Source organism: Chenopodium album, chromosome 8 (assembly GCF_948465745.1).
Source record: "Chenopodium album chromosome 8, dcCheAlbu1.1, whole genome shotgun sequence".
NCBI classification, from domain to species: Eukaryota; Viridiplantae; Streptophyta; class Magnoliopsida; order Caryophyllales; family Amaranthaceae; genus Chenopodium; species Chenopodium album.
Window position 1 is genome coordinate 69,741,021 of NC_137841.1, and position 23,977 is coordinate 69,764,997.

At 33.7% G+C, this 23,977-nt stretch overlaps 1 protein-coding gene and 1 long non-coding RNA gene across 2 annotated transcripts in view; one reads left to right on the forward strand and one right to left on the reverse strand.

Moving 5' to 3' along the window:
* LOC145642146 (aspartate aminotransferase, cytoplasmic-like) overlaps positions 1-23,977 on the forward strand; it is a 117,973-nt gene that overhangs the window by 712 nt on the left and 93,284 nt on the right. The gene's annotated exons all lie outside the window — the stretch shown is intronic.
* On the reverse strand, positions 21,922-22,890 carry LOC145556439 (uncharacterized). Its single transcript, XR_014091860.1, has 2 exons — positions 22,533-22,890; positions 21,922-22,277 (listed from the first exon to the last, which is right to left on the reverse strand). It is a non-coding gene; the product is annotated as an uncharacterized LOC145556439 (long non-coding RNA).

A 23,977-nucleotide genomic window follows, 5' to 3' on the forward strand; every position in this document is an offset into this window, starting at 1 on the left:
TATATATGTAAGCAAAATGACATCATACATGTCATGCAGATGGCATATCGTCATTTTAAAAATCGGTTGCAAGTTGCACCTAAAAAATCTCTTGCAAGTTGCAAACTTAAACAATGACCACTACACAGTACACACTTAATTGCTACTTGCTAGGCTGCTAACCTTCCCAATTCAATAGGCTATAAATAAGGCATTTGCTCTAACTCAATCCTCACCCATTACCCAAACATCAAACAAACACATACACCTTTTTCTTAAAAACCTTAAAAATATCTTCCAAAAAACACACCTTGAAAATGGATTCTAAGATCCATTATTTCTCAACCTTTGCATTGGTTTTCATCCTTTCCCTAATGTCCTTAATGATCATGAGCTCGGTCTTTGTCTCGATCAGGTTCTCGGTCACTAGCAGTGGAGTCTGACTGTCTGAGCATAAGACCGGTCTTACAGTCGCTAAGAATCCAACCCCTCCTTCTACTAACTTTAACCAACAAGCTATCTCTATTCCTGCCTTTGAGCATGCTGGACATGCCGCTGGACATGTGGGACATTTCCTATTACTTATTACATTAGTTAAAAATGCAGACGTTAACACTACTTGTTAAAAAAAAAAAAAAAAAAAAAAAGGAGGAAGTATATAATAATAAACGGTTCAAACACATTGAATTAATGTAGTAGTTACCAAGCCTTTCAATTGATTAATAAAATTTAATAATCATCGGAATAACCTTACACTGCAAGAAAAAAGATCAAAGAGGGCGACTTTAATTAGTCAAGGAGGGCGAGTTATAGTTTGCCTTGTTAGTTTCTATTAAGGAGGGCAAAATTATAATTGCCCTTTTATTACAGATCAAAGAGGGCGAAATTTACTTTCGCCCTTCTATTTCAAAGCAAAGAGGGCGAATTTAGTTTTCGTCCTCTATAATAGAGCAAAGAGGGCGAATTTAGTTTTTCGTCCTCTATTTCAGAACAAAGAAGGCGAAATTTTAGTTTTTCGCCCTCGTTGAAATAAAATAATACACCCAAATACAGTGATACGCCTCACTCAGTCACTTTTCCCTTCATAACACAAAAACTCTCATTCTCTCTCCCTCAAAAATGATGAACCCTAAACCCCCAAATTGATTTCGAATTCTTCCCTCTAATTCTCCAATCCAATCCTTCGCTCCAATTCTTTACTACCTAGATTCTTCGCTACAATTCTTTGCTAGTTCTTCGCTACCTAGATTCTTCGCTCTAATAGATTCTCACAAATTGCTCGAATTGTGTTAGATTTTTTAGATTTCTATTTATTCGCTCGAATTCAGATTCTCAGTTGCTCGAATTCAAATTCTCATTTGCTCGAATTCAGATTCTCAGTTGCTCCAGATCGTTGCTCGAATTCAGATTCTCAGTTGCTCCAAATCGTTGATTTTGATAAATTTTCGAATAAATTTTGCTCGAATTGATTAAGCTTTTGGTTTTGTAAGAATTTGTTGATTTTTTTTTGTCAATTTGTTGCTGCATGTTAGTATTGCTATATCTGCAAGTTTTAGGGAGTATTGTTATTATTCTGGAGGAAACTGGAGAGATTACTAACTCGAATTCATTGTTTTGTTTTGCAATTGAGCAAAATCAGTAACAGCCTACAAGTAACCCCGACCAAAACCAGTAACACCCTACAAATATTCTAGCTACAATCTACTCATACTATTATTGTTGTTTCTGTTGTTGAACTTTTGACGAAGAATGTTCGATCTAAGATTCCACGAAGAAAACAAGCTCACGTTTTTCCGGTTCTCATCAATTTCACTACTTCAAATGTTGTTGATGATCTTCAGGTTAATTAATCGCAATTTTTCACAGCAATTTGACACCCAATTTCTGCAATTTCGGGCTTTAATTGCAGCAATTTAGCAAAGAGGAGAGAGAAAATGGGTGTAGTAGAGATATGGTTGTTGGTGATGTGTGGTCATGTTTGGAGAAGAAGCTAAGAAAAGAGGAGAAATAAAATGGGTGGAGTGTAAATATATTGTTGGTGATGTATATATGGTTTGGCTTGGAGAACAAGCTAAGAATAAGCAATACTATTTCACATAAGTTTAAATAAAATAAAAGAAGTTCATATAAAATATTAAAATTAAGATAAAATAATTTCATATAATATAAATTGAACCAAAAAGAGCCTAAATCTATATAATGTGATCAACATAGTCAGGAAGGGACAAAAAAATTCATCATTTTATGCTGTCAAGCTGGAGAAGGGTTACACTTGCCATTTTATTGTTTTGGCTTATTCACTATGTTTAATTGGACTAACAAAAAGGGCTGAAGAGAGTATCAATACCGAAACCATGTTTATTCCAAGTACGTAAAGGATCGGAAGTAAACGATTTGAGAGAAAATAATGGACATGTTATGGAAGGCGATAAGTAATTTCATTCTTTGCATGCCATCAATCTTCCACTTTTACCCTTTGAAATTTTGTCACGAACGTCATTTTATTAGCCAACGAGGAGATAATAGTGTTTTTTTTTTTTTTTTTGGTAGAAATAGGAACTGCATTAGAAGATTAAAACATCAAATGGTTTACAGTTTACAGGCCATAGCTTAGGCCTAAGTACCCCTAACAACACCATATACTAAGGTGGGTTCAAAAATGGTGCACTAGCACCCAAATTACATAGTTGGTTAGAGTTAGTTAGAAGTTTGCTGCCAAAAGAAATACTACTGCTATTATAAGGATCTACTCCTATTGCAGGAGGGTTATTAATAAGTATACAAATCTTGAGCAGAGTACTAAAAGTCCATTCCTGCCTACTTGAGGGTGTTAGATTCAACATAGCTTGCTTGGCCACCACATCTGCTTCCCTGACTTGAGCCCTGTGGCCTTTGGACAGCCTTCCCCTTGATATCTTGCTTAGTAGGTCCCTACAAAACAGATAATGATTTCCCATTTCATCAAATGCAATGTCATGGCTATTAATGCCTTTGATAGCCCTCTGACAATCTGAGATGATAGTGATATCAGTCCATCCTTCTCTAGTTATCCAAGCAGCAGCAGCAGTTATGGCCATAATTTCAGCTATGAGGGCAAAAGTAGCCCAAGTACTAGAAGCAATACCTTTAATCCAACTTTGATGTTCGTCCCTGCATATACAAGCAAAGCTTGCATTGTTCCCCTGTTCTCTAAAAGAAGCATCAACTATTATGTAGAGGCTAGTTTCCACCTGGTGAAAAAGGTAGGTGTTAGCACTAGTGCTTAAGTAATGATATTTTCTTGAATTTAGTTTGACACAAGTTATTGTCTAAGTCTTTATTAAATATTTTTACACATTGCATTACGGAGTATATTGTTGTACGAAAAATATTGTTGTTAGGTTCAATAGCCTAGATCTAAGAGATATAGTATATTGCTTAGTAGTTTTGTTAATGAATTAATGGGAGGTTTATAGTTCAACCCAAGAATAAAAGATACGACAATATATACGAAGTATTTTTCAATCCTAATGGTTGATGACTTGATGTGATACACTAATTATTCTATATAAGTACCTATATAGCATCATTGAAATTGTGCATCATTACTACATTTAAGTAAATTAATTATGTCATACGAGTACCATTTTAATTATGTATCTTCCCTGTTTCATATATATTGCATTGATGGCTTTGACCAAAAAGCTCTCACATTGCATGTTTAGTCAAAGTGGTGTATTTTTTTTTTTTTTTTTTTTTTTTTGAAACGGAGGAAGTATATAGTTCAATTTGGTCCAAATTAATTACAACATACCGACCCCTTGGTCATGTACTTTAAGGAAGAGATTGAGAGTGCAAACGAACAAGTTAATCAAAATAATTTAACTTTACCACGAATAGTTTAGAGGTTACCTTGTGCTTGAGTTTAAATTATTATTTGGATTTATTGTTATGGCTTGTTATACCTTAAATGCGTGATTAAAGGATGTGTTGTGAGTAACATGAAACACATGAAGTATTGCACAGTTTTTCTTTATTGAAGCTAAAAGATGTACTTATTATATCTTATATATATGCATTAACCGTACCCATCACACCTATTTATGAGGTTATATATATATATATATATATATATATATATATATATATATATATATATATATAGCGGAGGTACGACGGGAGGGGCCGGTGGAGGCCCGGCCTCCCCGACCCATCATGGCAGCCTAGTTTTTGTAATTGTTGGCATCCATAAGTTTTATGATAAATGTAAATGTTAGCTCAAAATAAAAGTAAAGTTGGGTTGCTTAGTTGGTTTGAGGAGGGTATGATAATGTTTTGTTGGCATGAGATTAAGGGATCAATCCTTCATCTATAGCTGTTTTTACTTTCTATCATTTTAAATGTATATATTTTGATTTTAAGGGTTTTTTTAAAAATAATAATAATAATAATAATAATAATAATAATAATAATAATAATGTGAAAATAATGTGATCTCTTCTACTTCTTCTCAAAGCCATTTCTTTCCTATTTTTCCAACTAACTTTTTATTATAATATTATTTTTTTATTAGTATTTTTTTTCTTAAAAAATCTATATACATATAAGATGATCAAGATTTGACATTGGTATTTAAAATTTCTAATTATTGCATTTTTTCCTAATAGCTCGTAATATTTTTTTTTCTTAAAAAAAAATCTATATAAGAATCGGCCCCCCATTCCTAAATTCCTAAATTTCTATATATATATATCAAGTTTGTGTAAGTGGTATAGGAAAAACCCTATCCAAGCTAAAGACTTTACTTATGTAAAGTTGCTTGTTAATTGAATTTAATATATACAGCTAAATTTGAATTGATAGATATTTATTTTACTCCATATAAGATTAATAAAAATAATATGTGTGTTTTTATTGAAGAGCAATAGTAATGACTTATAGCTCAAAACATAAAATAAAACAAACAACAACAATCAAACGAAACCAAATCACACTAGCTTATATATGCTAGCTTATTAGAAATTGAAAAGCAAAACATAACATCAACCTTATACACACCCTTTGTTTATTAGGATGTCTTATATTAATTAACGTGACTATTAAATCCAGACAGACATAGAGTAAAACTTGTGACTGAATGATGGCGCTTCAGTTAGACATTGATAGTGGCCTGGAGTGTCACTTATTATACTTGCTGCAGTACTTTTTGGCAATGTTGCGGAAGGTCTGGTACTTAGGAAAGAGGCTTCGTTCTTCGGAGTACCTGTCCTCTATTAACTTAGCCGATTTATTTCTTTTACAAATGTGTCATTTACTATATTTATTATGTTCATAGATTAATAAGCTTTGTCAAAAAAAAAAAAAGATTTATTATAATAATTTGTGTTTTATTGAAGAGCAATAATAATGACTTACACTCGCTCTGATATAGCTAAAAACATAAAAATATAACAAACAACAATCAAACCAAACCAAAACACACTAGCTTATTATGCTAGCTTATTAGAAATTGAAAAACATAACATCAACCAAATACACCCATTGTTCATTAGGATGACTTATATTTATTAACGTGACTATTAATTCCAGACAGACAGAGAGTAAAACTTAATTATGAATGACCGCGACAGCTTCAGTTATACGTTGATGGTGGCCTGGACTATCACTAATCAAAATAGCTGCAGAATTTTTTGACAAAGCTGGGGAAGGTCTGGTTTCTAGGAAAGTTCTGGTGCTTTTCCTCTATTAATTTAGCCCTTTTACAAAATTCTTGCGCCTTGTCTATTCGATCATTGACTTTTTCAATGGCTTTTATAAGTTTTAAAAGGTCTTTGTTCTTCGCAAGATATTTTTCAATGGCTGCGTTCTGTGCCACAGTTCCACCACTCCTCCATCCCTCAACCGCCCTTACAAGGCCCTCAAAGTTGAACGCACCGTCAACCCCGCTAGTGATCACCAGGCCTAGGATAACAAGAAACCATCCCATGCCCACCAAGTTGTTGTTTTTGCAACAATAGCTCTTCATTTTTTTTCTAATTGAATTATGGAGGTCGATTATTATTTGAGTATACTTAGCTAGCTAGTCAAGTGTTGTATTTATAGTGGAAGATATTAATCAAATTAATAGTAAGGCTACAAAATGCAAGAATTGTTTCAAGGGTAGATGCGTTGCATGTTCGTTGAAGGTACATGCTTAGCCGCCGGGTCCTCTATGCAATGTGATCTTCCATTGATTTTCCAAATGAAGACAAAATAATAAAAATCTGCTACGTACGGCGTACATACAGTTACAATGTTGTAATAAGTGTCAAGTGGTACAACAAGGGTTTATAACCAGCCAAAATAAAATAATTTACCTACGATTTACTAAATTCATTCTTATAACTCTTTAATTATTAGCGAATGAATGTGATAGGGTTGTATAGCCTAGTCCCCAAGACCTCTTTTTACTTTATTACTAAATCCATAAGTGCCAAAAGAAAGAATGTCTGTGAAACTAATACAACTCGTAAGAAGATTAAAGTTGAGCAATAGCTAAACATTAACAAGGACAGAGTTAATAATTATTTTTATTTTACCATAAAAAAAAATTACTTGTAGAAAGGAAGGGAGAAACATGTTTCAAACCTAAATTTTGTAGTAATAATATACCAATTTTGGGCCCAATCATATCACTAGCTAGCTCAATTTGCTGGTATTCAAAGTCCGACATAGAAAACTAAAAAAAATATGAAAAGACAAAAAAACCAAAAATAAAATGCACATATAAGACCAAAGACTACTTTTCTTGCACCAAAAACTAAAATAAAATTAAAAGCGAGCCCTAGTTAATTACCTCCCACTGATTTAAAAAGTCAAGTCACTGGATTGCATGAGAAGCCCACTGGATTGCATTACCTCAATTCGACCCTTCTAGGCCAAGTGGCCAACTAGTTGCGTTGATCACTGGTTACTACTCCGTACTTACTAGTTACTATTTACATTGTTAGTTAAACGATTCAAGCAAGTTTGTGAACATGTTCGATTATATATTTCCTCCGTAATTCGTATTCAAATGGTGTTAACACTTTGAAGCTTAATACTATTTACAAACTTCAATTGATCTTTATTTGTGGTTTACACATAAAGTAAAATAGAGTTAAGTTTTTGTTTAATTCGTCTCGATAAACTTGTATATATTTTCAAAATATCAATTTCTTATAAATTAAAAGGGAAATTACTTACAAATTTTGTACAAAGTATGTCATAGCTTGAAAAGAATACAGCGTTTTAGTACTGTCGTCTTTTAGGAAAGCTCGAATTGATTAACCAGCTACGTTGAAAGTAAATATTTTATGCTCGAGCTCAAATTGAGTTTCTACTAGCCGAGCCAAATTACTCAAGGCCAAACTCGAGCTCAGCTCTTCTCATAATCAGTTTATCACCCCTTCGAGGTTGATGCAATGTCAAAAGTATTCTGTGTCAATATGTGAGAGATTGTTAGTAGTAAATCAATAGAAGATGTAAATCAACTAGTAATCATGGCTCCCTCAATGTAGATATTTAAGTTAATAAGCATTGGAAAAAAACAGAAAGTTAATTAATTCCCCAACAATAATTATTCCATTAAAGAACGTGGAATAAAGAAGTCAAAAGCATTAATTACTCTTTGTTTTATTTTTTACTCCATCTAATCTTCCACATAAGCTGCCATGTAATAGGGTTGGTAACCTTGAGGGTTAACGCAACATTTTCCGTGATTGTATTCTTTTGGCAATTACTTTTTCTACATGCTTTTTAGGGCCTTTATTTTTTCTTTTTCATCAAAGTTATTGTCTTTATCTACTGATGAATGTATCTTTATTATTCTTTTTATTATGCTTGAATCCAGATCTAAAATATATAAATTCCGCCATTTCGGGACTATGGTATTAATTTGATTAAATAACCGCTTGCCACACATTTCTTGTCATTTTAGAAGTACGTAAACATAATTGTATGTTAAAAAAAAAAAAATATTGTAAACATAATTCGTAGTCTTAATATTATATGAAACCTAAGACATATGTTACATATTAGCAATTCCATAACCAAACTTCTCAAACTTACAATCGAATGAAGAAAAAAAAGATACATAACAAATTACAATGAACAATAGTACACAAACAATACATAATTAATACGAAGTACATAGAACGACTACCTTAGCTAAAACTAGGGAAAAAACCTTTGGCAACCGTGTAATTTGTAAAACAATTTTGCATGGATATAAAGTTGATCGTTAGACTGCGGCTGACGGGTATTCATTTTTTTTTTCCGAGCAGCAATACACCGTGTCCTTAACGACAGTGGTGGTGGTGGTGACTGCGGAGACGTGTTTAGCTTTGAAATTTTGTCTTTAATAGGATCAACAATCTATTAAATCTGGGACTGCTCAATGATTTCCTTTTTTACTGGGCCGAACTTCCCTAGAAATTCGGCGCTGCTCAATACTGAAAAGCTCATCATCAAAGCTACGATGGGAATGGCGACCAAATTGTAATTCTTGCTAAACTTCATTTTTCAGATTTAAGAAAAATAAAAATAAATTTGTAGATGAGTTAGTGATTAACTTATGGCTAGTGAGTAGTGTGAGCTGTGAATATCTTATCTTCTTAGTGACTATTTATAGACGAAATAAGTAGAAGAGGAAACCGCGTTCAATGCGTGTGTATAAAGTAAATGAAGATATAAACCTAGTAAGATTGTACGATTACCAAGTAAGAAATTTCGTTGGAACTTTATTATAGTTCATCCATTCCAGTCTTCTAAAAATAACGCGTTATCTGTGCCGTTTATTATATTGTGTTGACTGCTTGTAAATAAATTAACGGAGTAACCCTATAACAATGACAAAGTGACCCTATTATTTTAATAGATAGAGTAATCCCTTACTCTATTTAATAAATAACCCTTAAATATCAAAATGTCCCTTACAACACAAACTGATAGGGTAATCACTATTTTATTGACAAAGTAACCTCAATAAATCTACTTTTTTTTTTTTTTTTTAGGAAACCTCAGTAACACTGCTAAATTAGTAATTCCATACGTGTGGCCAATCACATATAAAACTTAGTGTTCTGGAAATATTGTTATATGAGAAAAAAATAGAAAAAAAATAAAACCAAAAAATTAGGGGTTCGATTGGCATCGCTATGGTTTTTGACAATGGACCGTGATAAACATCTCGACAATTTTTATTTCCGGCGAAAAAAAGGTAAAAAAAATTATAAAATTGAAGGCTATAATCCACGCTTTTTGAGGAAATTTTGAGGTTTCGGTGCCCGATGGCGAAAACTCTTGAGTCAAAAAGGGATACAACTCAGGATCATATAATGCCATTTGAAACAACATATGATCATTAGATGTTGTCATAAACATCCGTTGTAGGCTTGAGTTTACGAAATCACTTATAGTTGTGAACGGGTAAAATGACCGTTAGTTTAAAGGCATAATGGATGGTTCCACCGATCCAATTGGACACCCGGAAGATATAAGGGACCATGGCCTGGTAAACATCTCGGAAATTTTTATTTCTGGGCAAAAAAGGTAAAATAATTACAAAATTGAAGGTTATAATCCACACTTTTTGAGGAAATTTTGAGGTTTCGGTGCCCGGAGGCAAAAATCCTAAAGACCCTAAGGGATACATCTCGGGGTCATATATTGTCGTTTGAAACCACATATGATAATTATATGTTGTCATAAACGTCCATAGTAGGCTTGAGTTTACAAAATCACTTCAAATTGTGAACGGGTAAAATGATCGTTTAAGGGTATAATAGATGGTTCCACCGACTCAATTGGACTCCCGGAGGGTATTAATTATGGATGAAGGTAAACATCTTGGCAATTTTTATTTTCGGGCGAAAAGAGGTCAAAAAATTACAAAATTGAAAGTATATAATCCACGCTTTTTAAAAAAAATTTGAGGTTTCAAGGCCCAATGGCGAAAAGCCTTGAGCCCTCAAGGAATACATCTCAAGGTCATATAATGCCATTTGAAAGCATATATGAACATTATATGTTGTCATAAATGTCTGTGGTATGCTTGAGTTTACAAAATCGGTGCAAGTTGTTCGAACGGGTAAAATGACCGTTTCAGGACATATTGATGGTTTCACTGACCCAATTGGACTCCACGCGGGTATTTGGAACCATGGTAAACATGTCGACAATTTTATTTTCGAGCGAAAAATTGTTAAAAATTACAAAATTGAAGGCTATAATCCACGCTTTTGGAGGAAATTTTGAGGTTTCTAGGCCTGCAGGCAAAAAGCCTTAATACCCTAAGCGATATATTTTGAGGTCATATAATGCCATTTGAAACCATATATGATCATTATATGCTGTCATAAACTCACGTGGTAGCTTGAGTTTATATCACTACAAATTGTGAACGGGTAAAATGACCGTTTAAGGGCATATTGATGGTTCCACCGACCCAATTGTTCTCCCTGAGGGTATTAGCGACTATGGTAAATATCTCGGTTATTTTTATTTTCGGACGAAAAATAGTCAAAAAAATTACAAAATTGAAGGCTATAATCCACGATTTTTGAGGAAATTTTGAGGTTTCGGTGCTCGGTGGCGAAAATCCTTGAGACCCTAAGGGATACATCTCGGGGTCATATAATGGCGTTTGAAACCACATATGATCATTATATGTTGTCATAATTGCCGTGGTAGGCTTGAGTTTACGAAATCACTTCGAGTTGTGAACGGGTAAAATGAGTATTTAAGGGCATATTAGATGGTTTGACCGACCCAATTGGACTCCCGGACGGTACTATGGACGATGGTAAACATCTCCGCAATTTATATTTCCGGGTGAAAAGAGGTCAAAAAATTACATAATTGAAGGCTATAATCTACATTTTATGAGGAAATTTTGAGGTTTCGGTGCCCGGTGGCGAAAACCCTTGAGACCCTAAGGGATACATCTTGGGATCATATAATGACGCTTGAAACCACATATGATCATTATATGTTGTCATAAACGTCCGTGGTAGGCTTGAGTTTACGAAATCACTTCAAGTTGTGAACGGGTAAAATGAGTGTTTAAGGGCATATTAGTTTGTTCCACCGATCCTATTGAACACCCAAAGGGTATTATGGACGATGGTAAACATCTCGACATTTTTTATTTCCAGGCAAAAAGAGGTCAAAAACTTACAAAATTGAAGCCTATAATCCACGCTTTTTGAGGTAATTTTGAGGTTTCGGGCCCGATGGCGAAAAGACTTGAGACTCTAAGGGATACATCTCGAGGTCATATAGTGTCGTTTTAAACCATATATGATCATTATATGTTGTCATTAACATCCGTGGTAGGCTTGAGTTTACGAAATCACAACAAGTTGTGAACGGGTAAAATTTCAATACTTTTCGGGTGAGTGGTGTTGAGGTGGTTTCGACTGAGCGGTAGTTGGGTTGAGGTGGTTTTAGGATAGCGGTAGTTGATTTATTGGTTAGGGTGAGGAGTTGTGGTGGGTAAAAGTGGTTTAGGTTGGCGGTGGTGGTGGGTTAGGTTGTTTCAGGTGAGCGGCGGTGGGTTTTCGTGGTTAGGGTGGGCAGAATTGGTGGGTAAAGGTGGGGTTTGGGTTGACACTGGTGGTGGGTAAACGTGGTTTCGGTGGTTGGTGAGGTTGGATGCGAAAAACAGTAGTGCAATTTTTCTTTTTTTTTTTTTATTTTTTTTTAAATTTTAGCGACGGCTTATGGCGGTCGCTAATTCCAAAAATTGCGACCGCTGACATAACTAGTCGCAATTTTAAATTTTTGCGACCGTTTTCTAAACAGTCGTTGAAAATAATAAAAACGGTCGCAAAAAATCTGCGACCGTCAAACGGTCGCAATAATGATTTTTGATTTACTGAAAATAATAATGATTTGTCGCCAAAAACCACCCACCTAACCCATAAAACTGACCCACCCACCTAACTCATAAAACGAAGCCACCACGGCACCAAGCCACCACACTAGCCACTACAAAACAAAACAAAAATTAAAGACTCGAAAAACATACATTATTTACTGAAATTGCTTTAAATTCTTGAAATTTGGTTTAAATAGGCCAAATTCGACCATGAAAAGTCTAGATCTACACTTTTCATGTTCGAAATTGACCAAAGAACCATTAATTTCGATTTTCGATCATAAAAACACTAAGAAATAGAAGAGAAATGAGGAAAGAGAAGAAAGAAGGAGAAGACGAAGGAGGAGAGAGGAAGGGAAGAAGCGGAGGAGATAGAGAAACAGAGAAAGAGAAGAAGCGTGGAAGAGAGAGAAAGAGAAGCGCGAAAGAGAAAGAAAGAGAAGTTGGAGAGAGAGAAAGAGGAGAGAAGGGCGGATGAAATGAATGGGGGGGGGAGGACCATAGGGGTTTTTAAAAGGCAAGTTTTTTTTATTATATATTCTGACGCAAAATTTCGTCTGAAATTTCCGACGGATTTTAATTCCCTCGGAAATTTAATTTTCCGTCGAAAATTTCTAACGAAAATTTTCGATTTTCCCGACGGATTTTAATTCCGACGGAAATTTAATTTTCCTACGGAATTTTCCGTCGGAAAGTGTATTTATACCAATAGATTTATTTTCCGTCGTAAATTTTCGACGGATTTCTGGCGGAAAGTTAAAATCCGTCGAAAATAAACGACGGAATAAAAATCCGCCGGAAATTCCGATGTTTACGACAGTATTTTGTGTCCGTCAAAACAATTCCGTCGGAAATCAACCTTTTTCTAGTAGTGCCCATCCACCAAATATCCATCCAGATGTCTTTTGGCCCGATAATTGATGTAATACATTACACTTACTTTAAGTAATGTGATGTAATCATCTACATTTATTTGAGTAAAAATTATGTCATGTCGTCATGTTATGTTAATTGTTAAATTAAGACTATCTCAACTTAAAACTTAAACTAATGTTCAAAGCATAGGATTGATTTATATATTATATCATGACCTTTCACATAAGAGTCCATTAAAAGGAGTGGCAGATGAGCAAGATTCAAACATGTAATTTATGTGTAACACTGACTTTGAATCTGTGATACCATATTAAAGACTATCTTAAGAAAAGGTTGAGCTTATGGTGGAAGCCTATAAAATTGGTTTATATACTCTAATACCATTGTGTCATGTTGACTTTAATCCCATTAGTGGGTAAGGTAGAAACAACAATTTGGATCCTTGTCATTTTTAAAAATATATCAATTATCCGGAAACAAACAAAAATAAAAAGTGTGTCAATTATTTAGAAACGGAGGAGCAATAGTACTATTGTGTATTACTCCGATCCTCCTCCGTATTTTTGAGTAACTACTTTCCTTAAACCACCTTGTTTTTAGTGGTTGAATAGTACGTGCAAATTTTTATACATGTTTTTAAAATAAAAATTTACATTGTGACTAATCTGATAAAGCCTTTACATAATAACATTTTGTTTTTACATTATGATTACAAAAAAAAGTCACTAACACAAAAGTGAAAATAAAGCGTTTATTATGAAATGAAGGTATAGCTAGAGTAGCGTTGATGTTGCAGCTTCAATTCTTTGTATAAGTAACAATTTATTTTATTGGAGAGCAATTACAGTATATAACACTTAAACTCACTCAAACATTTCGCAATACATAAAGCAAAACAAACAACAACAACACACACACCCAACCAAATACACTAGCTCACGGTCATGCAAAACACAACAATGCAAGCGATTGATATAGCACCATCAACTTAATACCCCTTTGTGCAATAGGATATCTTATTAACACGACTATAAATTCCGGACAGACAGAGTAACGCTTATAATCGGTGCTTCAATTATACATTGATGGTGGACTTTGACTTAGCTTGTTGCAAACCTTTTTGGCAATGCTGTTGAAGGCCAGGTAGTTGGGAAAGAGGCTTCGTTCTTCGGAGTATCTTTCCTCTATTAATTTAGCCGCGTCACAAAAGTCTTTCAGATTGTGCGGATCAGTAAGACGTAATAAAAGGTCTTTATTCTTCTCTAGAAATTTTTCATAGGCAGTTTTATGTTTTGCCGCCTTTTCAATAACACTCCTCCATTTCTTAACCTTCCCTCCAAGGCCCTGAAAGCTGAACGCACCGTCAACTCCGCCAGTGATCACCAGGCCTAGGATAACAAGAAACCATCCCATGCCCACCAAGACGTTGTTGTTTCTGCTACAATAGCTCTTCATTTTTTCGATTTTTTTTATTTCCAAATATAACTATGGAGGTTGATTATTAGTTGAGTATACTTAGCTAGCTAGTGAAGCGTTGTATTTATAGTGGAAGAAATTAATCAAATTATGTAACTATTGAAATGAAATACTGTGTCAATTTGTAACTAAGGAAGTAAGTCAAATACTATGGTTGGCATATAGCAAGATTTGTTCACGGGTAGAAGCGTTGAATATTGTTCATTATTGAAAGAACTACTTAGAGATGGTAATTGCGTAAGCCGCCGGCTCATCTTCCACAAAATTTCCAAACGAAAACAAACCTTTTAAAATACTCCCTCCGTTTTTAAATACTTGCTTCACTTTCCTTTTTCGGTCATTTTAAATACATGCTCCATTTTCTTATTTGAAAAACTTTTATAATATTTAATTCATTTATCTCACCTAGTGGACCCAACATAAATCATATTTTATTATTGTCATATTCTCTCTCCTCCAATTCTCTCCACTATTTTTGCTTTTTACAATTTTTTTATTCTTCCACCTACCCCACTACCTCCATATTTTATTACTTTATCCAATTTTTCCAAAAACTACGCGCATGGAGAAATGGAGGGAGTACAAATTTTGCTGGTATTACTCCAAAAATAATATCCGTTCATAATGTCAAATGGTATACCAATCAAATTAGCTAAAAATAATTAACGTGTTAATAATTCTTGTAACCCTTCGATGATGATGATGATAATGAAATTTTGCAAAAAAATCACCTTTTAAATCTTGTTTTTTGCATTTAACCACATTTTAAAAAAATGTTGCAAAAATCCACTAATTTTAAAAATTTTGTTGCAACTTACCACCAATTCAATGTAAAACAATTGATAAATTTAGCTAAAAAAGTGGTTATTTGCAATAAAATTTTTTAAATTGGTGGTGTTTTACAACATTTTTTTTTTAAAAGGTGATTATATGAAAAAAAAAAAAACAAGATTTAAAAGGTGTTTTTTTGCAAAATTTTCTAATAATAATAATAATAATAGTAATAAAAACTTGTGTGCACCTAATATACAATAATATTATTGTGACGTGAAATACATATGTGCAAATTGATTTTGAATTTTTTTTTTTAAAAAAAAAAAAAAAAAAAAAAAAAAAAAAAAAAAAAGGCTCCGTACTATTTTTTTCTACCTTAGCAGTGTTCATAGACTCTTATAAGTGATTTACAACCAATGTACCAAATACTTATTAAAATTCTTAATAATTAATTATTTGGGCATGGTTGGGGGGGGGGGGGGGATGTTTGTTTTCTACGAATTTAATCATAAGGAAAGGACAATAATTAGCAACCAAACTGATTTATATGGAAATTTGAAAAGTCTAAGGAGGTAAGATAGGAACTTTCAGTCTTTGCAAGTTGCAGATTTTGAGCATTAACAAATGTACAATGGGAAGCGTTCTTTAGTTCTTAGGTACTAGGAACTACTGTAGAAAATAGGAGTTAATGGCTCTATTAATTGATCATGTATTACTCTGTACGTAGGTTGTCTGTTTGTACATAGAAAATTGTTGTATGAATCATGAATATAAGACGGTAAGAAATTAGTAGAAGAATTTATACTATATGAGCGACGGTTATACATACTCCATACTAGGACATGTACCCTCTATATATATATCTGTTTTTGGGGCACCTGGCTATGGATGATTGGATGAGACCTTAGCTGGCTGGTGAAGTGGTGAGTACTAACCCAATTAAATTGGGAAAGCTTAGGTGTTTTTACAGAGAAAATTCATACATAGTATTTATCATCTTCAAATGGCAATATGGTAAATAAATCACCTTGTTTTTTGTGCTTTAACAATAAATTTTATTAGTTTTATTATATACACAGCTGGCAAGTAAACTTGTAATTTGACGCCGCTAGCCGCTAGCTTGGTTCTTCATCTTCCTCCATTGTTGAAGCTTTCTCTTCCTCCCACGACAAATCCCTTACCCTTAGGGTTAACCACCTTACCCTTTATTTCTTTATTTTTAATAATTAGGGTTTTTGTTAAATTTGGCGGCAAAGCCGCCGAAAGTAGTGGTATCCGTGTCGGCGAATAAGAGGAAGATGAAGGTGTTGGTATATACGTCAGAAATGATGGTTTCGGTGGTGAAGAAGAAGATGGAGAAGGTGAAGGTGTGGAAGGAACAAGGAGGAGGGAGAAGAAGAAGATTTTTTTTTTTATTTATTTATTTTTTTTTTTTAAAAAAAAAATTAGGGAGAAGAAGAAGTTCATGGCCCTTCTAATGGCAATAACACTAATTGCAGGATATCTACAAAAATAGCCTTCACTTTGTACTAAAAATGACCAATAATATAACCCGTGATAAGGTGTTAAACCTGGTTCTTCTCTGTCTTTATGACCTCGACATATATATTGAACCCGTGGCACGGGAGCAAATTAATCTCTTAATACATTCGTTAATGATGTGTGGATCTAATTGATATAGCCGTAATATCAACAAAATGATTGATGGATACGTTAGGTGATGGATCAGATGGACTACATGAAGATGGAGACAAGTTGAGTTACATCTGATCCAAATCTAATTTGTTACCATCCGTGATTCAAATCCAGTCAAACGGATCACACTATTGGAGCTGAGGATTCAGATCCTGACTCCGCCACTAGTCATAACAAAACAAACTATCACGCGTTTTACAGACTTAATAAGTTAATAGCGCTAGCAAAAAACGTAGTTTTATTTATTTTCTTTTAAATAACTTTTTTTAGCAATAATACAAGTAATAAAAATACTAACGAGACCTAGCGCTGCCTTCATAATAACAACAACAACAACAGCAATAATGTAAGGATGATCAACATTATTATTAGCAAAGCAATTCAATTCCCAGGCTTAATCTTCCTACCAGTATTAGCATAGCCATTTGGGTGACCCCCATAAACACCACCATTACCATTGCGAGGCACAACAACACGACCATCACGGACGTTATCATCCTGTGGTGGCGAAGGGATATACTTCAAAGATTCCTCCGCTCCTTTTTTCAGCACTTCATCAGCATGGTACTCTTTTGCTTTTTTTTCCAACTCCTTTGTGCCTCCAACCCTGCTCACAAGTTCTTTACCAAATTCTTTCACTGGTTCTGCTAGGCTATTCAAAGAAAAAGCCGCATTGACTTTCATGCTCAAACAAATAGTTACTGCTATGACAAAAACCAAAACAAAACTCTTCATTTTTTTTTTCTTCTGATTTTTGAATTTTTGTTTTTGTAGAAGGGTATTTTTTGGAAGTTGAGCTGTATGTGTGAAAATTTTAGGGTTTTTCCTATCCTATATATATACTACCTCCGTTACAGGTTATGTGCAACGATTTGACATAAAGCAGATAAGGTAAATGTCCAATTGTTGCACATAACCTGTAACGGAGGTAGTAATTAAAATTATATAAAGTGTAATAAATAAGATGTAGTCCGGAAGGGGCAGAGAAATTTCATTTCATTTAAATAATTTACGCGGTTTAGTTAGGAGAGTTTGAGTTACACATATATATGCCACTTTATCTACTTGTTTTGGCTTTTTTGTTGTGTTTATTAGGCAAACAAAAAGGGATGAAGAGCGTATAAGATAAGAAACAATGTTCATTTAATTCTGAGTAGGTGAGTCAAGAAAAATTTTACGGATATGTAATGGGAAGACCGAAAGTAATTTCGGTGCATGCTATCCATGAAATTTGAGTGCACCCTTTAATTCTCACGAATATCATCTATATTAGCCTACGAGATAATCGTACGAACAAAGCCAGTAATAATGATTTTTTCTCCATTATAGTTCGATTAAGTTAATTGGCTCAAACTAACTGTACTATATTAATTGTTTAATATATTAGTATATAGATGGTACTCTTGATCATCTACTTAATTGTAGAAAAAAACCCTCTTTCTTCATTTGTTTGCGTCCTCTTTCTTTCTTTCTTTAATTTACTAGTAAATAACATCAAATCCTTCCGAGACTTGGTAGATCAATTTTTAAGGCCTTGTTTGGCAAATGGCTGTTGGCGGTTGGTTGTTGGCTGGTTCACTTGGCTTGTTTGACTAGCTGGAATGTTTGACTGTTTATAATGGCTTTTGAAATTGGTTGTTTAAGCTGGTTGTTTATAAAAGTGTTTGGTAAATTAATTGTTGGTTGTTTGCTGTTCATTAGATAATTTGTGGGCCAACAAGCCAAAAGCCAACAAAAAAGCTACTCAAAGCAGCTTTTTCATTTTAAACCAAAAGCTAACCAAAAAGCCATTAAAAAGCCAATTACCAAACATGGCCTAAGTCTAAAAATTAACAACTTCAATTGAATCACGATAATACCCAGTGAATAATCTTACCTCTCGAAATGAGCTTGTTCCATGAAAACTGGCTCTCCAAGAAATTGCTTTAATTTCTTCATGTTTAATGCCTAATTAAGCATGGATTTGAGTACACAATGGTTTATGAAATAACTAATTTGTGTCCCGAATACTGCCCCGAGTTAATACTTTAAGGAAAATTTGTCAAAAATAACACCACCTTTGGCCGGTCTTCCAGCACTACCTTTTGATTATTCCAGAATAACACCACCTTTCACATGCATTTACCAAAAATGGTACAAAACCGGTTGGTAACCTGGTTAACAGGTTACCTATAACACGTGTCACAATCTCATTGGTTGATTCTTTTTATTTTTAATTTTGATTTAAAAAATAAAAGAAAAACATAAAAAATAATTTTAAAAAAACCTTCAAATTATATAAAAAAAAAAAAAAAAACCCTTCCAACCCAGTCCCCTTCCACTGCCAGCCTCATAATTCACCGGAAAACACCAGCCTCCCCCAAACTAGCCCCCATCTACGGCCTCTCACGACCCTCCGCTTCCCTTCCCCCTTTCCTCCATTTTTCGACCAGTACCAACCACCCTTGTTCCGTCGCAACTAAACCACCACATCCATCATATAATTCAAGGTATGGGAATAGGAGATCGACGAAATCGGCAGATTGTGGAAAGGGGATTGGGGTCGAAACCACTGCGTGGGGAAGGGGAGGGGACCAAGAAAGGTACAGGGGAGGGGATAGGGCCTAAAGGTACTGTGGTGGTCGTGGAGTGACTGAGGGAGGTCAAGATCAAGATGAGGAAGGGGTTTTTCGAGATGGTTGGTGGTTTAGGGGAGGGGATTCGACGGTTCAGGGGGAGAGACAACGGTTCAGGGGAGGGACAGTGGTCGGCGCGGCGCTCTGGCGTAGGTTGGCAGGCGAGGGGTTGTGCTGGTAGTTAATAGACTGGTGGGATATAAAATATTCCTTTGTTGCAAATAATAGTTAACGGAGATAGTATGTTTTATGAAGCAATAAAAAGAGACGAATAGAGATACATGCATATCAATATAATTAGGTAGGCAAGAGAAGAAAAAAAGTCTTTCGGATTTCCTTTCTCCGCCCTCTCACCAAAAACCTAGCTTCCATTATTAAATTTTGTGGGGACTTTCATCATTTTTAATCGGTGAAAAGCCCTAATCCTTATTTCTTTAATTTTTTTTTAAATTTTTTTTAGGTTTTATAATAATGCTTCCTCCTTTTGGTCAATAGAAAGGGTTTTCGATCTCCTTTGAAAGACAAGGGTTTTTCGACCTCCTTCGAAAAAAAAAGGCTATCTCCTCTTTTCGGGGGAAAAATTTCTTGGTTTTGATCCATGATATTAAATCTAATGTATTGTCGTGAAATTATATTTTGTTGGTGAAAAAGTTATTAAGTTTTCAAATATAGACAGATGAATCAGAAGGAAAACATCCTCACGGCTACAAAAATATTGTTAAATTGTCTCTCCAACAAGGTTGTATATTCCAGCGATATAAGCGGGAGATATTCCACACTGCAAGATCTTGTGTGTGGTTCCTACAGGCGTGGGTACCTTGCATCATACAACTATTTCACGAAAAGAACATACTATACAAATGTAAAGAACATACAACTATTATGAAAAGAACATATTATTATAATGTAAAGAACATATACCTAAAGTAAAAGGAACATATTTGCACCAAAAAAAAAGTAAAAAGAACATATGCTCATGTTCTTTGGTTGTCAATGTAATGTATTTTTATTTGTGATATAATGTTCATTGCTTATTGTGTATTGTTCTTTGAATTTTGTCTTAAAATTATAGTGGATATATAAAAATAATGTTCATTACATAATATTTTCATGTTCTTTATTAATATTACAAATTTTCTGTACATATATAAAAAAAATATAAAATTGGATGTTCTTTACAAAACAACTACATGTATTTTATAAAATAACTTGATGTTCTTTATAAAACAACTAGGTGTTCTTTCCGCGTTTTTTGTCTGTACCAAGCAAGGTACAGGCTGCTATACCTTAAAATTTTCACTACAAGATTTACTCGACGATCGTACTTTTTATATAGGAAAATTTTGTTTGACTCAATATCTTATGTATTTGTTAATCGAATATCTATTGTAGATGTCGTATGACTTAATTAACAAAAACTTTTGCATGCCCTCGTTTTACAATAATTTTATTGTACATCGAACTTTTTTGCGAAAAGGTGACACTTTTTATTTACAAAAGTTACCCTTTTTCTTTACATAAGTGACCTTTTTTTAAAAAAAAAAAATAACCCATATTTTCCAAAAGCGACCCTTTTTTAATTACAAAAGTGACCCTTTTTTTCACAAAAGTAACCCTTTTTTTCTCAAAGCACTATCATTCGCTTTAAATTCGAGAAGCAAAAAATCCCAGATTCACCAGAACAATCATCATAAATGTTTGTGAGAAACATCATAATGAAGTCTAACACCATAGCGAAAAGAAACGAAGATTTATTTGCCATACCAAATAGCCATTTTTGTGCCGCTTCGATAATGATTTGAGACGAAGCCAATCATCTATATTTTATGTGTCTGGAGGTTCATAAATGTTGATAGAAACAATCGATTGAATTTCAATAATATAAATCAAAAACTCAATTTTAAAATAAACAAATTTTTGAGAAAAATTCGTCATTTGAGAAATTGGTTTTAGGGTCAAAATTTTTTGATCAACAAAAGATTAATTGTAGGTTGAAAAATTCAGAATAGAGGAAGTGATTTCTTAGGCATGGAAGATGACGAAGAGAAAATGAAAGAGTAAAGAAGGAGAGAAGGAAAGTAAGAGTAGAGAGAGAAACTGAAAGAAGAAAGAAAGATCTAGAAAATGAAAAATAAGGAAGAAGGTGTGCAAACAAACAGATCATAACTTACTCTATTTGAGCCGATTTACAACGATGCTATTGTACACCGGGTGTTTTATAATATTTAGTTTTAATTAATGAAATATTTTTTATATTAAAAAAAAAGGTAGACAATATAAAAGTCTAAGAAGCTAGTAAGAATTTTATTTATTTTTAATTTTTTATCATTATCATTATTTATTTATTTATTTATTTATTTTGAATTATGGTGGTAAGAAATTTCATTAGTTGCTACTTGTAGATTGCTTTAATTAAGTACTGATTGTATATACCTTTAAAAAAAAAAAAAAAAAAAATCCTATTAGGTTTAAATGGCACTATTGATCATGTACTCCGGAGGTTTGGAGGTTGAAGAGTTGAGTATTAAGTGTAGAAATTAATTAGTGTAATAACTAGCTAGTGAAGGTGGTGGTCATATAATTTCGTTGCAACTTGTAAATATATTTCACGGGTAGATGCACAGCATGTTCTTTGAAGGACTCATTTGAAAAAATTTCAACTCTAAATAAAACGAAGTACAAGTAATCTAGAAGGAATTGGTTTACATTTGGTTTGGATTAAGGGTAAACCTTATTATCGGAGGAAATACAAGTTAATAACTGATATCAACTTGGATTGTTGATATCAGGAGCATTACCGTCATCTACACAATTAAATGAAGGGTACGAATGTCCTGGAAATTAAAAAAAGTAATATCCCGTTGAAGACACCCCGTTGCAGAATTGAGGAGCGAATTGACGGAGATAACAAAGTTAACTCCACGTTAATTCAATTTATTCCTCCTTCCCCAATTGATTCCCCCTTTCCACTCGCCATCCACCACCTTCAACCATAACCTTAGTCAGTAAATGGATCAATGAATAAGAAACCAAAAATTCATCTACCACTTGTGAACAATTTACAAATTAGATTAGCTAAGTCATTTATACTAACGGCTCAAACCAAGAATTACAAATTATATAGTACAATTTCAATGAGTAGAAAAAAACCCCAATTCACTTAATTAAGCCAATCTGAAACACGAAGGCTACCGAAGTACATCATACAAACAACTGGAACAATGATTTGGAAAACATACCTCAAATGTCAACCTATCAGCTTCGATTTCGACAACTTTGCTTCAAATTGTCCATTCCAGAACAGTAGATGCACACCATTTACTGTACACAAACCCGAGTGTGAGGACTTCTGATTACAAATTGTTGACAAAGGGTGGCGGATTACAAAACACCACCGTCTTCACCGACCATAGTTACGTTAGGTTCAGGTGCATGATTCTCTCTCTCCCAATTTATGCTTTCTCTCTCCAATTTATGTTTTCCCTGTCTTTGATTGATACTTTCTCTCTCCAATTTCAGTAAAGTGGGAAGACGGCGTTAACTTTCAAGTTAGTTTGCTACCGTTGAAGCATTTAATATAAAATAATGGAAAACGGAGTCCATATCACAACTCCAATATTTTATTAATACTTTTTTCTACAGTGGCATGATATAAACAACATATTTTAATAACCGATATCAATGGGGTCTGCCTCTTATTATCGTGTTTTGTAGTATAATGATATAATACTAGTTTAACTAACCCATCATTATTTTGCCAATTTGACTTCATAATAACTTCCATTATCATTTATTTTTTAATGAAATTGTTTTCTCATAAAAAATGAAGTTTTCTAATCGGCAACCTGGGTCCAATGTAAGAGTATACCCTTAAAAATTTAGATTAATTTTATATATTACAAAGTTGAAATTAGAAGTCACAGTTAGGATTTATATAACCAAAATTTCCTATGAGTCATCATCTTCATATATTATATCACCATTATTGACATACAGATGAAAAAGAATTTAAGAATCATGCAATGATACAAGGTACCATAAACAAAAGACCATGTTCTTTGTAATTGGAGGAGTACGTAATTAATTTGAGAGAAGATGGTTCATGGAAAGGAATGAGATAGTGTTAACAAAGTTCAAAGTTAGAATCAAGAATACAATGTCATCTTTGTCTTTTGTTATGTAACCCCTATAGACATGTTGAAACATAGCCTTCTCAAACATTTAATATATGTTTTCTACATTGATACAATTAAGTTGAGAGAATTAAACACTTTTCTAAGACTGAGGTGTTGCTCCTGTTATATATTATCACATGGTTTGGGATGAAGTCTCATTAGACTTGTAAAGTGGACCCTCTACCTTAGTGACGGGTTAACCCAGTCTTGAATTTAGTAAGTGAAAATAGTTTGACAAAGTGTGGCTACGTAATATGCTATGTTTTCATGCCAATTTTCGCAAAATTAGTTGTTGCACCGTGTGAGATATGCATATTACCCCTATTGTTTTTTGGGATGTCATTTGAGAATTGAGATTACTTCAATACCTTATTCGGTAATTTTTCTCATTTGCAACCCCAATTGCTCTAAATTTCACTATGAATCAATAAATAAAACAGAAATGAAAGGAGTAATAAATACATGCATATCTATAAAATTAGGTAGCCAAGAAGAAAAGTCCGAGAAAT